Here is a 15,786-nt window from a genome sequence, read left to right as displayed (position 1 = left end):
ATCTCAAAAGGAATCGTCTTGATTGTTCTTTCCAACACAGTTATAAACTTAGCTTAAAGGGAAGGGGAAAGAGCTTTTTTTTACTTTTTTTGTCTGCTCCCCTGAGTGCTTCTGTTTTCAGTCATTCAGCCTGATCTTTGTTCAGCAGGGCTTCTTGGATGCTGACCACAAAGAAGGGAAAGAAACGCTTTGAGTTGAAGTTACTTGCTAACTTTTCTTCTATTGCCTCAGAAAAATTCCTAATGGTGGGGGAACATCAGGAGTTCAAGGTTGCATGCACGCAGCTTTGACTTTTTCTCTAGGCTTTGAAAACTCATTTGAAATCGCACAGATGTATCCACACAGAAATACTAGTAATTCTAAGCCATTCGCTTCCAAAGGCGACTCTCCTTAAGGAAGACAGCGGTGCCATTCACGTAGGGTACCAGTAACAGGTCTTTTAAGTTTTCTTGCTGCCTTGAGAACATAGGACGCAGATTTGTTTTCCCCAAGCAGAGCAGCCTGTTGGTCGCTGCACAGTGGTTGTGTATGGGGCTGCTCAGGACAGTGGATGTGGTGATCACCGGTGAAACCTCTTCCTGCTCCAAGCACCCTCTGATACTGGCCTGCTATTGCATGGGGAATGGTGTGGCAAGGGAGAATCAAGTTAGTGATACTGGTTTCTGGAGAGACTATCTGTTGTTGTCTTCTATTTTTCCCAATCTATTTATTTTTTTTCAGTTCTCCTCACCTCCATAAAACTTTCACCTTCCTTTCCTCAGTCTCAATTTTACAAAGCAACAGGGACAATGCCGTCAGGATCAAAATGTCAGATTGAAGCACAAAACTTTGCTTTGACTGGTTTTTAAAATCAAAGAAAAAGATATTTCTGAAATCTTAGTTCTCTCAAAAGATAAGGATTAGGCATCAGTGCCTTAAAGATTGTAAATTAATAAACCTGTGTGGACTACATCAGTTTACTCCAGCTGCAAATCTGTCCCTGAGTTTGTATAGTTTTAGGATTCATGAGATACTGGCAGATTTAAGGTTTGATATCCTAGGGTGAGGTACGTGCAGGGCTGAATGTAAAGTGCATGCACCTGTGCATAACAAAATAGGTTTGGAATACTCAAGCTCACCTCAGGAAAGAATAACTTATAGGAACACTATAAGATACACCAAATATGCTGCTGCTCCTATGCAATTGAAGATGCATGGATCCATTTTTGTGTGTGTACAGTCTGCCTTCTCTACTGGTTTATAAACCAGGTAGTAAGTGAATGCTAGACTTGTCTCTGTTTCTCCTAGCAGCCTGGCCTTGTAACATTATTATCCTCAGCTCCCCTCCTACCTCAGGCTACCAGATCTTAGGAAGGGTCTGGCACGCTCCAGGCCAGATATCTAAAAAGCTGATTTTTCTCTGGCTCCTTGACAGGCGCTGAGGTAAGGAGTGAGAAATTAGCAGTGACTTAATGCTGCATTGTGACCATTGCTATGTGTTCAGAATTTTAAGTCACAAGATGTTAGAAACTTGCAGATTGGACCTCTGCGGATCCAGCTTTCTACTGAAACCAGAGCATGTTTTAAAGCTAGGAGTTAGCTTGTCAAAGGCCACCTCTGGTTGTTTCAAAAGTCACCACCAAGGGTGCAGATTGCAGGAACTTTGATGCACAACCTGTTCTAGAGCTTCGCAAATAAATGGTAAAGAAGTCTTTATGATTCAGATGGTGTTGCCTGTTTGCATACCCCATCATACCCTATTTCAGAAGATTATGCCCAGAGTAACAGTAATAAAATCTATGGGTTTGTTTATTTACTTTTGGGTTGCACTGGTATCACTGATGTGGCAATCTGTCCTGACTCTTAGGCTCAGATGACTGAAAATGTTCTTTTTGTTCCTCCCTTTCCTTTATTTGCCTGCTAACAATGCCATCTGGCTTCTGTCCTGCTGAGGGATATTCTGGTCTGAACCCCATGTTTCTGTTGCTGGATTGGGGTCAGGAGGTGGTCTGAAGGAATGATTAACTGTAAAGGTGCAGAAGCAGATAAACTGTCATAAAAAAACACTTGTAAGAATGAAGCCAAGAACATATATTTAGAAATCCATTTAGGTCTCACCATCTTGCTTAAAATGGAATTGGATAATAATACCTGGCTGGGCAATACAGTTAATGAAAAGCACCAAATGTAAAACTTACCAAATGTAAAAGTTGAATATTTAATGTGAGCTTTGCTTTTCCAGTAAGCTTTTAAAACCCCATTCTCATTTTAAGCAATCTACTGATACATTTAACAAATGTCAAGATGAAATGCTTCAGCAGAGATCAAAAAGACTGAGGGTTTTATTGTACTACTCTTACAGCACTGATAGCCGGTATTGAACTCTCATGCTAAGGATCAATAGCTTTATTTGATCAAATATGGTGAACTATCAAAGACATTGGGCTCTACCTAAAGGACACTTCAGATTGAGCTGTCTCCCTTGAGAGCCCTAAGACTCGTGAATTTATGCTTTGATATTTGCTCATGTCCTAGCTATTTTGAGATGTTATTTTTATTTAGAAACACAAGTATTGTTGCTTATTCATGAGCGTTCTTTGTGCCTTGGCATATGAAGATCAAGGTCACTGTTAGTGATTGCGAGGCCAGCACTGGGCCTAGCAAAGTGTTTGGGTTCACCTCAACAGCGTACTTTGAGCTCATCTTTTGAAACCAAAACTTAGTCACATCAGAATACTTAAGAGTACAACAAAACCACAAGAAGGGATGTGACAGGGTCAGGAAGACCTGAGGAAGGTGCTGTTCCCCAGTGGCTGTGTGAAGATCACCCAAGGCTCGCTGTGGTGGCGGCACGAGCAATGGCCACTGGGGATGGAGGGAACTTCAGTCGAGCCTGGCTCTTGAGGGCAGCCAACAGACTCTGCTTTCAGTTGATTTTTATTATTTTTTTCATCCCTAAATCCTTCATGCACACCATTTTCCTTTTCATGTCTGTGTGGAAAAGGCTCGCTTGGTTTCCAGGAGCCATCCAGTGAGTCCCAAGCCATGACAGGTGAACGTGGCTGTGGTGATGTGGAGTTATGGGGGAAGCTTCCCTGAGACTGCAAGCTGAACAATTTGCCCTGTGAGACCCTGAGTCTTCCCCTTCCTCCCACCTCCAATGTAAATGGTTTAGAGCTCTCAGCTGATGAACTTAGAATAAACATTTGTTTTTATCAGCAGTGCTGCTGAAAGAGGAAAGTGGTGGGAGCTGGGTGGGGGTGGCTTCGGGAGAGGAGAACAACATCTGAGGACTGAAAGAACGCAGGAAGGAGAACTAAAATACCAGAATTAAGCTTTCATCTGTACTTTAGACCAACTTGGCTGAGTAGCATTTTAGTCTGATGTATAAAAGCTGGGAGGTGATGGTTGCACCTGGGACACGGGAGGGCGATGGCAGTACTGGTAGGTGGAGGGGGGTTAGGAGAAGCCCTCAGAGCCATCTGTTTTCCTCTGTGGAATAGCATTTGGCAGAGGCAGCCTGAATCCCGTATGCTAAGGCCAGTTTCTAGTGGTGAAGGAGTGCTTCAGCTTCTCTGCTAAGCCAACCGGTGTTCTGATTTCGTGTAGCGCACGTGTGGATCCATATGGGATGAAAAAAGTTGAATAAACCCCATCTGTAGAGACTGTGAAATTCCAGTTGCTACTTAACATGCGAGGCTGAAAACGGGGCTTTGTTCTGAGGGGGAAATGGCAGCTCAGAGAGGAGTGCTCGTTACTGGAGGAGGCCAAACCTACCTGGTCTCCTAGCAGCTCTCAGATATGTTAGTCAAACCGCCCCGCAAACTAAGAGCAGTGAGTAACTGTGCAAATGGAATGGAGGGAGGAGGCCCTGCTAGCAAAGTGCTGCAACTCATAGTTGGGTTAAAACATGCTGCTGCTGAGGTTTTAATGCCGAGGAGCAGAGCATAATGGAATGGATTTGAACCAGAAGATGCCAGTCTATGATGCGATTTACTGTGATTTGTTCCATTTTGCCTCGCACAAATTATTTCCGCCAGTACTAGGAGCAATGTTACAAGGAGGAACGTGGCTTTTCTCCTTTGTCCTGGTCCTTCTTTGCTGCTTTCCCAGCTGGCTAGTTTGTTCTAGCCTAATGGCATGAGACGAGGTTGGAAGCATCGCAGGCTGAATGGGAACACTGTATCCACTGTGCTGATAGTCTTGGGGGTCGAAGAGGCTGAAGATTGTAGGAATTTTTTTCAATCGTGCATTAAATGATTCTTTGGTGAACCCAGTTTTGTTCCACTTTGCAGCAGAGCTCGTTCATTTTTATACCAAACTAAAACTGACGATCAAATTCATGGCCTGCAAGCCAGACCTCACCTCATGTGCAAATGTCGTGAATTGGAAGCAGGTGCAATGTAATGCAAGAAATGCAGCTGTCTTTGCATTAGCTGTGGAGGAGTGGTTTTGTCCAGAGTTCCCTTAACATCAGCTCTGCAGATGGTGTGAAGTGATTACTGTTCTGAATGCTGTTTTTACGCCTCTCCTGCGATACTGTGAATGAGACGTTAATGCAGTTTTACAAACATGTGCAGAGCTAAATGTTTCCGAGCTGCAAGTTCCAACCATTCTGTGATTTTAGATCCAAGGAAGCTTGGGGAGCAGAGGTTAACTCCTTCGGCTGAGCCACAGACCTGTCTCTTCCTTCTGGTTAGGGGATTTACAGAAACGAAGCCTGAAGTGTGGAGCCATCTTCCCTTTTGTCTGTGGATGTTGGCGTGTGAATGTTGGTGTTCTCAGTTATGATGTTTGACTTGCTGCCTTCTTGAAGCGGTTTTATACAGAAATACAGCACGGCGGATTGCAACCACATTCACGTTGTTAATTTGGACAAAGATCAATGGTCTGTGAATATCTGTGAAGTCACCTTACGGGAAAGTAGCAATAGCAAAAGTTTTGGTTCTATTTCTAGTAGGGGGAAAACTGTTGCCAAGTGTGTTGCTGAGGAACAAGCTGTTTAAATTAAAGAATAACTTAATCCTCCTATTTCTCCCTCCTATTTGTACAACATAGTAGAGTGTATGCTGACAGATGCTGGCCTATGCTCCCTCCACGTTGTTGCCATATCAGTAGATCTCACATTATCGTTCAAGGTATTCATCATGTTGCATGGAGCTAAGAATATTAGAATGCTGCTAGAGGCCATAAGACAGAGTTGTCATCTTCAAGGTGATGAGGATATTGATTTCTGAGGACACTGGATGAGCAGGGTGCTGTTTGTTACTGTATTATACTTGTGGGCCTGCAAGTTGGAAGGAAAAGAGGCTCTAAATAACTAAATTCCTGGTTAGGATAGGTGGAGCATAAGAAGCGGATAGAAAAGAGCTTCCTGGTTAGAGCTCAATGGAGCACTAGATTGCAGGAGTGAGTCTTGTACGCATCTGAATAAACTCTGTATTTATGAAGAGATACAGAAAATTGTAGAAAATCTTGTTGAAGGGAGATGATTTCACAGCAAAAGCTGTTTAGTACTGGAACCCAGGGCTGCTATCCTCTCTTATGCTAGTTCTTTGGAATTAGGATGTGTGTGAACAGGAATCTTAAACTGCACAAAAAGTGAATCTCACACAAATAACTCTCCCACAGGAAGTCTGTGAAGATGTACTCAGTGTAATAGTAATCCAAGTTGCTTTAGCTCTGTCAGTATTTCCCAATGATGCTTTTTCCAGCATTTTCTGCTTCTTAGTGCTGATAGTTTTATCAGGACAACGTCCTGTGTGGAGTGCTCCAGTATGCATGTGTACAACCAGCTCTGGTTTTGTCGATTGAAAGGCTAAGAGGGATAGCATAGTTCAGGGGCTTGATATGAGGGTTTGAAACTTGACCTCTGCCACCCATATACTTTCTTGTAATTCAGGACAAATTATTTAGTCTTTCAACCTCTTTTGTGCAAAATAGGACCCTGTCTCTTTCTGCCTGGTTTGGTTCAGTTAAACGTATGCTATTTTGAACAGAGCTTGTACCTGCTTTGTGCATCTGCGTTACTGTGCACAATGGGATCTGGCTTTTAGGGGAAGCTGCTCTGACTGGGTAATGACTGGATGTTGGAAATAGCTTTTCTGTTGACTTGGTAGTCAGTGTCTTTGTTCTGAAAAGCTGGATCTTCATGTGGCAATAATATCTTGAATAAGATAGGAAAGCAAAGGATTGTTCCGTACCCGCTGCCCTGGGAACAGAAATAGTTGTTTTCTTAAGCACACTTACTAATTGTGTTATTAAACATTTTGGGTAATGGCTGCTTGCTTTGTCCAGCCTCTCTAGATTATTGTCAGAACCTGCTGATGATTGTTTTTTGTGCTTTCCTTCACTTTCAGGTGCAGTGTAATCTGTATACCTGCATTTGCAGATGCAGATTGGTCTTACCTGATTATATCCACCGGGAGGGCAAACAGTTCAGTAGGTTATTGTTTAAATATGCACTACAATTAGCAACTGTTTAAGAACACTTCAGTTTTGTATTGAGAGACAACAGGGAACGTGAATATTGAATGGAAAAGAGCATAATAGAGCGCACAAATGAAATTCTGTCTTACGTGTCATCACGTGTTCCAGGTGCTATTTAAAACTACAAAAATAGGATCTAAATTGCTTATAGGAGCTATTCTTGTATCTCTTTGTAGTGATGAATTTTATCTTACAGCAGTGCCCTTACTGATTGAAATAAATTGCTTTGGGGAGTTGGCCTGCCTGTAAGCAAACCTACTGGCTGGGGGAGAACTAATGTTACAAAAGATTCCTCTCCTGGTGCATGTAGTTTCATTCATGTGCTTGCAGCCATTACAATAAAAACATGATTGGTCTGCATATTAAAGCACAGAACTGCTGAGCAGTCAGAACAGCACTCGCTTGAAAACAATGGAAACCCCTGATCTGAACATGTGTAGTTGTCTATATCAGATTCTAGGCGCTGGAAATGAAACACCTGAAGTTAGTGGTCTCCCTTGACCATAAAGGACCTCTTTCTCTCAGTTTGCTGTCTGTCATCTGGACATTATGGCTTTTATCTCTTAGAGATGCTGTGAAAAATAAATTGTTTCTGAAAAAAATAAAGAATAGAGTGCTGAGAGCAATAAAAAAAAACCCTGTGAGGAGCTTAATTGTATCTTCAGGGAAGGTTTAGAGTAATACGCTGTAAATAAGGTATAGGACCTCTCGCTGAACACAGAAGGAGATGACAAAGTGTTGAATAGCTCTTGGTTAAGTGAGAGCTTGCTTTATTCATTATGGTCCCTACATCTGGGGAAAGTAAGGGAGAGGAAAGAATATGATCATGGGAGATGGAAGCAATCGGTGCAGTGCAGCTAACTTAAGGGTGTATTGGACAACATCAAAGCTATTATTTCTCAGTTTTCAGATCCTTGCTTCTGAAAGTGACTTTTTGGGGATGTGCTCTGCCACCATAACTGTAGCCTACATAGGCAGCACAAAGGATTTGACTGCCCCTGTCCCTTGGGCAAGGATCTTGAGTTGTTTTATTCTACAAGTTCTGAATCCTGCCCCTTCCAAACCTTTGAGAGAAAAGGGGATCCACTGCTTGGCAGCAGTAGTAGATCATGATCCAGTAGCAGAGCAGGCACTAGAGGGAGATGCGGTGCTTTTAAGGCTTGAAACCCAAAGCATTTATTTTAACATGGCTTCATGGACTGCAAGAACCTATCACGCTACTGCTTGCCATTAGCTGACAAAGCTGCTTGATGTGCCCTGGTGTAAGAATGTAATCTATCAAGAAATGAGAGATAATGACATAAACTACATTGTGTAGATAGCTGCTTGTCAGGTGTTGCAAACGGAGGGTGATGGCTTTTCTTTTAGAAGTGTTGTACAGAGGAGAAATAATGCTGGAAGGTCCAAATGTTGCAGCTGTCTTAAAACAACTGTATTAAGGCATTTTCTCACGAAAGGCTTTCTGCTCTGTAGCTGAATGGGACAAAGTTATGCTCCAAGATGACAAATAATTTTTGACTAATGAAGGCTCTTTACTGCTTTTCCTGCTTCATGTAATTGTCCCCTTGTAAATAAGTGGGAATGTTTTAATGGTAACATCTGCCAGTTGCAGTAACGTAGTGAATTTCGTGTTTGTTCTGTTTTTCAGGAGCTGTACAGCAAGATCATCAAAGCAATTTTAATGTTTGCAGCTTCTCAATTACCAGGAAGATATGGAGGTACAGAGAAGCACTGCTGTTAATTTGGGGAAATTATTAGAGGTTGCTTCAGGCTATGATATGGGCTTTACTTATTCAAGTGGAGTTATCTGTATCTTGATAAAAAATGAGAAGATCACAGAATTTCTGTCCAGATCAGTGTTGTTGCTCTCTGTTGATGAAGTCTTTGAAAAGGACCTGTCATCCTCGCTGATCGCACACTGTAATGTCTTCATGCTCCTGACCGGTTCAGGTCAGTGATGGAATATATAAGCCCTCAGGAGCCACGGAGATGTGTTTGTGTTGTCTGGTGTGGTACCTGCTCTGTTCCTTGTCAGTACCTTGGCAACCAGTGAATGATTTCCTAGCACATCGAGGAAGAAGAAGCCAGAGAGTTGCATGAAGGCCAGAAGGCATATTTTTCTTCCCAGGAGAGGAACCTGTTAGCTGGAAGATGTCTTTTCCCTGTTGTGGGGAGAAATGACTACTATTTCACCAACCCAAGGGACAAAACTGGAATCCACAACCATTATTTTCCTTAAATAGGACTAGACTTAGTCTTGGGCTGACTGTAACTGCTGAGTCAGTCCAGGTGCATCTGAAAATCTCGTAGTAATGTTCGGAAAGAGCTGACAACGGCAGGAGCATCATTGCCTCAGCTGGAATTAAAACTTCAGAACTTTTGTGGAGATACCCTGAGGTTTCAACTAGCAAGCACCCTGGTGGCTATAACTAGCATTGCCTCCTTCATCAGACATCCGAAAGCTGCCCTGTAACCCTGTCCATATCCTGAATGATCCTGTGCCTGCTGAACTTATGAGAGGCACAAGTTGTGGCAGTAAGTATATGGCTTTCCATGCCATTTTTTTCTTATGTGAAATTATGACAGCATACAGAGAGAAAAAAAAAAATTGGTTTAGCATTTAGTAAATGACTGTCTGTACGTACTTTGAAGATTTAAAGTGTGATGGAAGCGCTGCTCAGTGTTATTTTTAGAGCCCCTTATGTCTTCAGTGGAATGAAGCTCCATAATGACCTTGGAGCTGCCTATTTAACTCCTGAACTTTGGACGTTTAAGGAGTCATTTAATGCAGACTGCTTACCTTTTGCATGGAATCATCATTTTCATTTCCAACGCTTACTGAAATGAAGTAGTCAAATCTGGTGGAAAACTGAAGGTTTTAGCTGCTTGTCTGATCTTGTCCAGTTGTCACTAAAATTGTGTTTCAGAATCATCGAGCTGTTGAGGTTGGAAGGGACCTCTCAAGCTCATGTAGCTCAGCCTCCCTGCTCGAGCAGGATCACCTAGAGCAGGTTGCCCAGGAATGTGTCCAGTGAGTGACTTCTGCTTTTGAGAACATTATTTCTACCAGGTAATTTGCAGTAGATTTGATCTTCATGTGTAGACATCTCTCAAGTATTAAGGGCCTGGTGTGGACACAATTTTGTGTAGATACTGGAGCTGGTTGTGTGGGTTCTCCCACAGAATGTTTGCATAGTGGCTGAAAGCATCAAATGATAGTGGATCATCGCTGTAGCAGTTCAGAATAATGTTGCGCTGGTAAGAATGACACCGTGAGATGGAGGATAACGTTAAACTATTTTATGGCTGTGATAAGTCACCCATCTGGCAGAGTAAAATTTCATTGAATAGCATAGGTATTTACTGCGACTTGCCCAAAGTGTTACTGTGTTGCTGTGATCCTTTGATCCTTTTTTTTTCTATGGGACTCTGGGTTTTACTGAATTAAAATATGCTCAAGGCTTTGGAGACAACTGGATTGTGCAAACTGGTCCCTTGAGTTGTCCCACTAATTCCTGTTAATCTTCATGTGTGCAGCCCATCCTTTCCGTAAATTGAAGGAACGCTGTTCGAAGGTTTGTTGATGGATTTCCAGTTATCTGGGTTCATCAACGAAACCCTTGGAGAGGGCGGAAAGTGATAGTATCCTGATAATGGCAATAGCAGACAAACCTGAAGAGAATTAGAGCATGTGTAGGGGATTTTCTAACAAAAAAGTAAGTATCAAAGCTGGGATGTATAATCCCAGTGTGTGCACACATGTATGTTTTTGTTCCTTTGTTTTTAAGGGAATATAAATCACAGCATTCAATGACTTAATATGTACTTTGGTCTGTTGGATGGAGAATACCAAGATGTCATTTCCAAAACTTCATCTAGCTCCTACCTGTGAAGAATTTAATAACTTTAAAGCCTGCTTTAGTCCCTGAAATTGTGGTAGCTCTACTGGTAATATTTTTCCTCTACTCAACTGAACAGGAGGGCAGATTTCGGGATTTTTTAATAAAAAGAAAATGGCATTTCACTTTTTGATAATGTAACACTGCATAGAGTTATCGCTTATCTGTTAACTGAAAACAACCTGGTATAAAATACACAGAATATAGAAACTGCAAATGGAAAATTCTTCTTGCTTCAACCCACTTCCTTTTGTTGCATCAGCAAGAGAAGTATTTATATAGAAGATGGTTTCATATAGTGAGTGACAGATTACAATCTTTGCCCATGCACGTGATTCTTAATATATCTTCAGATATATTCTGTCGAGTGTGTGGGTGTCAAAATAAAGCAAAATAATACATAGTTCTTCCAAGCAGCTCTACTTTAAGAAAGCTTATTGGTGTTGTCAGTTGTTACATGATGAGATGCACAAACTGCATAGTGTGTATCCACTCTTCTTGGAACTAAAAGGGAACTGATATTCAATATTCAATGTGAATTACAGTCATGATTGTCAGATCAAAGTAACATCCTGTCAGTTCTAATTTGCTGCTATTTTCCTGAAATTTTAAAGGGCAGAATCCTTCAACGTTTCTATTCAGGTGTCAGGTTTGCATCATAATGAATTCAACCTGTTACCTTCTGACATCCTGATAAATATAGTCAAAAAAAAAATGCATTATTAAAAGTTATGGAACATACCTAATATGTACCAGTAAAACTGGCAAATGGAAGTAATTCTAACTTCTAAAACTACCGAGCTGATTCAGTTCTTTGGCGTTTTGTGTTTCTGTCAGAGTACAAGAGAAATAAAAAGCCAAGCTTGAGTTTGATGCTCTCAGTTACTTTTAATTAGGTTTAAATTCTACATGATTGAAGTCAAAAGATGAAAATTGTCTTCATGCCTGTAGTAGACCACCATGAATTTGTTGACTGGAAGATAATCTTACTAAATACAGACTAGGTCCTTGGTTGCTGTGAACATGTAGGTCTCAAAGTAAATGGAGTTGGTGTACAGACAGTGGAGGTGGTTCTTCCATGTTGAGTATTTGTGTGTTTGTGTTCTTTTACATGTAATGGTCCAAGCACATTGGCAGTTTGGTAGCTAGGTACCTGAATTGCTGAAGAATGTGTGCAGAAGGTCTGAGATAAAAATAAAATCATATTAGCTAAGAAATTGGAAGAGTACGAATTTTCCCATTCTTGCATGTATTCTATATGAAAAATGAAATGCAAGTTTCCATAAGTTAAACTTCTGAAAGTGAGTTCAAAACATCAGTGTAATGATGTAGTGACAGAACATGTTGATTTTCCCGATCTCCACTATAAAGCCCTTTGTCTGGCCCATCTTTTCTGGAAAAGTAACTTCTGCAGTTCCCCTCCCAATGCACGATCTCAGCCTACACAGTTGTCATCTCTCAGCAGCCTATCTTAAGTCTCTTCTTCATCTTTAACTGGGAGTTTCTCAGACCAAGGATGCCACTTTAAACAGGACCCAATTGTCCTTTGTTAGTAATCAATATCTCCTCGTACATAATGACACCAATTCTTGAGTTTGGTTCTCAGACCTGCTGAGCATCATACTCTGGCCCTGCTGAAATCATTGGTAGCTCAGTGCTTATTCACCTGCATGTGTGTGTAGTGGAGCATCAAATGTTGCAGTGAAGGACATGGTTATGGTCGTAGTGGTTAGGCTGTTTGAGATGTCACTACCTCCTCAGGCATGCAAAGACCCCGTCCTAGAGTTGACAGCACTTGTGGGTATGTTGTCTGCCTCGGTACGTGGTTAGGCAACTAAAGAGATGGGTTAAACGAAGTTAGCTGGCTGCTCACTGAACTGTGTAAGCAGCACTTCCGAGATAGTTCTGCTTTAAGGATACTTTTGGCAAGGTGAAAGCTTCTTACTGTTCAGTGGTAGCAGCAGGGGACAATAACAGGGTAAGTTGCTCCAGGAGTAGTTTCAAGATGAAGTGTAGAAGCAATCTTGATGTAAGCACCAAAGTGCTTATTGTATTGCTTCTGAAGTGGCTGAGATTAATATGGGCATATATTCATCTGCTTACATTCCCTCCAATTTATTTCCTTGCAAGTTGCAAAACTACAGAACAAATGTTTCAAATAGAGAGAATACGAAGATCTGAAAAGAATAACAACATAAGCAGAAGGCACTCACTGATGCCAGTAAATTCTTCGTAGCTGTAACTTATTCATAAACATGAGCAGATAAGTATTCAAGGGGAAGAAAGGACTAATTTTTAAGTGATTGAGGCAAAATTTCTTCGCACAAAATATATACAGAGCTTCTAGGCGAATCTAGTGATAAGGGTAAAGTGTTGTTCAAGGGAGAAAGAGCTGACACAAATTTAATGGAAATGGAGAGATCCCAAGCACACAGCCACCACTTGTGTTATTTAAACAGAGGCATTTAGGCTGATCTGCACGTAATTTCTAGCGTTAATAAAGGTAAGTGTCAGTGGCTTACAGGCCTTCTCTATAGCTCTCAGCTTGGTTTATTTGTATACAGGACAAAAAGTGTTCCAGAAACAGGTTTAAAAGGTTGCTTCCCTCCACCTCCTGGCCCAATGTGTCAAAGTAAAGCAAGCAAAGCCACCATGAAGCACAAAGGAAGTAGATGGCAGAAACCAGTTGGCAAAGGAAACATCGCTGTTTCCTGTTTTTATGGAGGGGAAATACTGCGCCGGTGACTTGTCCAAGATTTTGTCTGATGTCTTTGGCAGAGCTGTGAGTTAGGAAAACCGGTGTCAAAGTCTCACTCCGGTGTGTAAAACGAGGCTCCTCTTCCTCACTCCTAATCAGCTGGTAATTTTGGGAGGAGAGCAGGAAAAGGCAAACTGGAACAGCGTGCCAAACCGGTGCGTAGATTTGTTAGCAATTTCCTTTCTTATTTAACTGCATAAATAATCCGATGTGAATATTGGAAAAGCTCGGATATTTCCCTTGAGACCTAGACTTGCCTTGCATGTTTAAAATATTTATATATTTGAGCTGTCAATTTTTCTAACTCTATCAAGGCTGAAACAACTATAGGATCTGGAGATGAAAGATGGGACTTGAAAAGGAAAAGAAAGCAGTGTGTTAGGCCCATTTAATTTAAACGTACAGTATTAAATCTAAAACTCTGTCTCCACAGTGTCCGTGCAGTTTGGCTCCTTATTAGTATTACTAAGAAAGAGGAGAGATTTTAGAGCAGGCATGGTTTTAGATTAAGGTAATTTAAGTTGGCACGGCGGCTTAGAATACCAAGGCCCTTTTGTACTGATCTCATTGCGCTGAAAAGCAAGAAAGGAGGCTGGATGTGTGGCGGCGGTGCTTTGAACCGGCCCCGTAGCCACTCTGTTTGCCGTTATCTCCTGAGGAATACGAAGAGGTGTTACCTGGTGGAAAGAACAAGGATGGGCAGCGCTGAGTTTTGGCCCTGAGACGGCACTAAGTAGGTCAGGCGAGCGCGGCCCTGCTACCGATGTCTATTCTGTGGGGTTTGTTGGAGCGCTGCTGAGCTGTGCAAGGGGCGAATGCGGCTCGTGTCCGCATGAAAAGCTGATCAGGCCTGTCAGGTGCTTACACGTCGCAAAACAGCTTTGAAAAACTCATCAGGGAAGGGGATCTTTTATTTATTTGTGCGGACCCGGCGGATAACAGAGCGAAGTGCAATTGTGTGAAGGATTTTGAAGTCAGCTCCTTTTGGTACAAAACGCCACCACTGTATTAACCCTAAAGAGAGAGGGTCCTTGTTAAAGGATAGTGGCTTTTGTTAAAGGCTAGGATAAAAATAAAACTAAGACTGCCTTCAGTTTTGTTTCTCTGAGAGGTTTTTCTTTTTTTTTAATGTTTGTATTGGACCTTTCATTATGGGTTACTGGCCTGCAGCTGGAATTTCTAGGTGACACTTTAATAAAAGCAATAAGACCTCATTTTGTGATTTAATAAAAGCTCAGAGCCCTTGGTATTATGAAGATGACAATACAGAATAATTCATTGAGCGACTTATTGTTGGAAGAGCATTTCTGCTCTAGATCCATAACCTTTACTGGGATTTTACAGTTACTCCTATGCTTAATGTTTTCCCTAAGCAGAAGAAATGGGGCCTAAACATGTGACTCTTTTAGGTCTTTATGTATCAGATTCCTGGGGGAAAAACAGGTAGATTTGGGAAATACAATCCTCCCACCCAGGCATCTTTGCAGTTCTTACAGCTGCTTTTTGTTTTATATTTTAAGGCTTTTTCTAAATGGGCTAATGAAATGTGTTGTGACAGCTGAGTAAAGATGCTGCTCATATTTAGTTGGGCCTTGATGTCACTCGAGAAACTGTATTTGCAGTAGTATTTCTGTTTGGATTCCAAAATGGATGCTGAACAAGCAGGAGCATTTGTTCTCCCTGTATTTGCAGTCCCTGTAGAAAACCTCGGGGAGCTACATGGTGCTTTGTCTCTGCTGCTCGTCTCGTCTGTGTTCTCGGTCGTACCAAGGGGAAGAGGCTTCGTAGAAGAAGAATTGTAATCAGTGAAGCTTCCAGAGACAAATATCGGCAACGACACCACTCTTGATTAGTCATTCTTTCCTTGGGTGAAAATATATCCAGCATTAGATAATGCTCTTTCGGTAATTGCCTATTACAGAGATGTTTTAAGTTAATGAACAACTAGTTTGGGGTTAGTTTTTAGAAGGGTTTGGTTTTCTTTCTCTGCTACAATCTGAGTGCTGCCCATTAAGTGCATCTATGGAGCACTTAATGACAAGAAAATTGTTTGATGGAACCATCCTGTGTAATGAGATATTTCAGCAATTTATTCCTTACAATATGTTAGCACGAAAAATTAGAACTTTGGGCAGGCTCGTGGGCAGGTGTGAAAACCTGTCGAGTTTCCCCGCAGACAAAATCTCTCCACTCGGGGAAAATTTTCTTTAAGGATATGTTTTTGTGACTGTATGAAATGAAGCCAAAATGATGCACATTCAGAAAAAGGTCACTTAAGTGTAAGCTATTTGTCAAGATAAATTAAAACTTACCTTTGCTCTGCTTGACATGAGCTATTAACTGGAATTTGAGGTCTAATCAAGTTATTTCCATTCAGAGAAGAAATTGGTTATGAGGTCAGATTTCCTTTGGATTCAGATTTCTTACAGCACATACCTGAACTCCCATTTCCTTCAGTGCAGTAGGAATCGAGCAGTGGGAGATGGTCTCTTTGTTCGTTTCCCCAGCCCTTTCTTTAGCCTGCTCTTTACCCCAAACACCCTCTCCTCCTTCCCCCAGAAGCCAGCCCTTTTTGAGCGATGCTGCCAGGGCTTTTCTAGGGCAACCCTTTTTCTTCCCCGTTTGTCTCCTGGTAGCCTAAAATGAACTTTCTTGTGTTCT

The sequence above is a fragment of the Cygnus atratus genome, chromosome 27 (genome assembly GCF_013377495.2).
Source record: "Cygnus atratus isolate AKBS03 ecotype Queensland, Australia chromosome 27, CAtr_DNAZoo_HiC_assembly, whole genome shotgun sequence".
NCBI lineage: Eukaryota > Metazoa > Chordata > Aves > Anseriformes > Anatidae > Cygnus > Cygnus atratus.
This window is presented reverse-complemented; position numbering follows the sequence as displayed.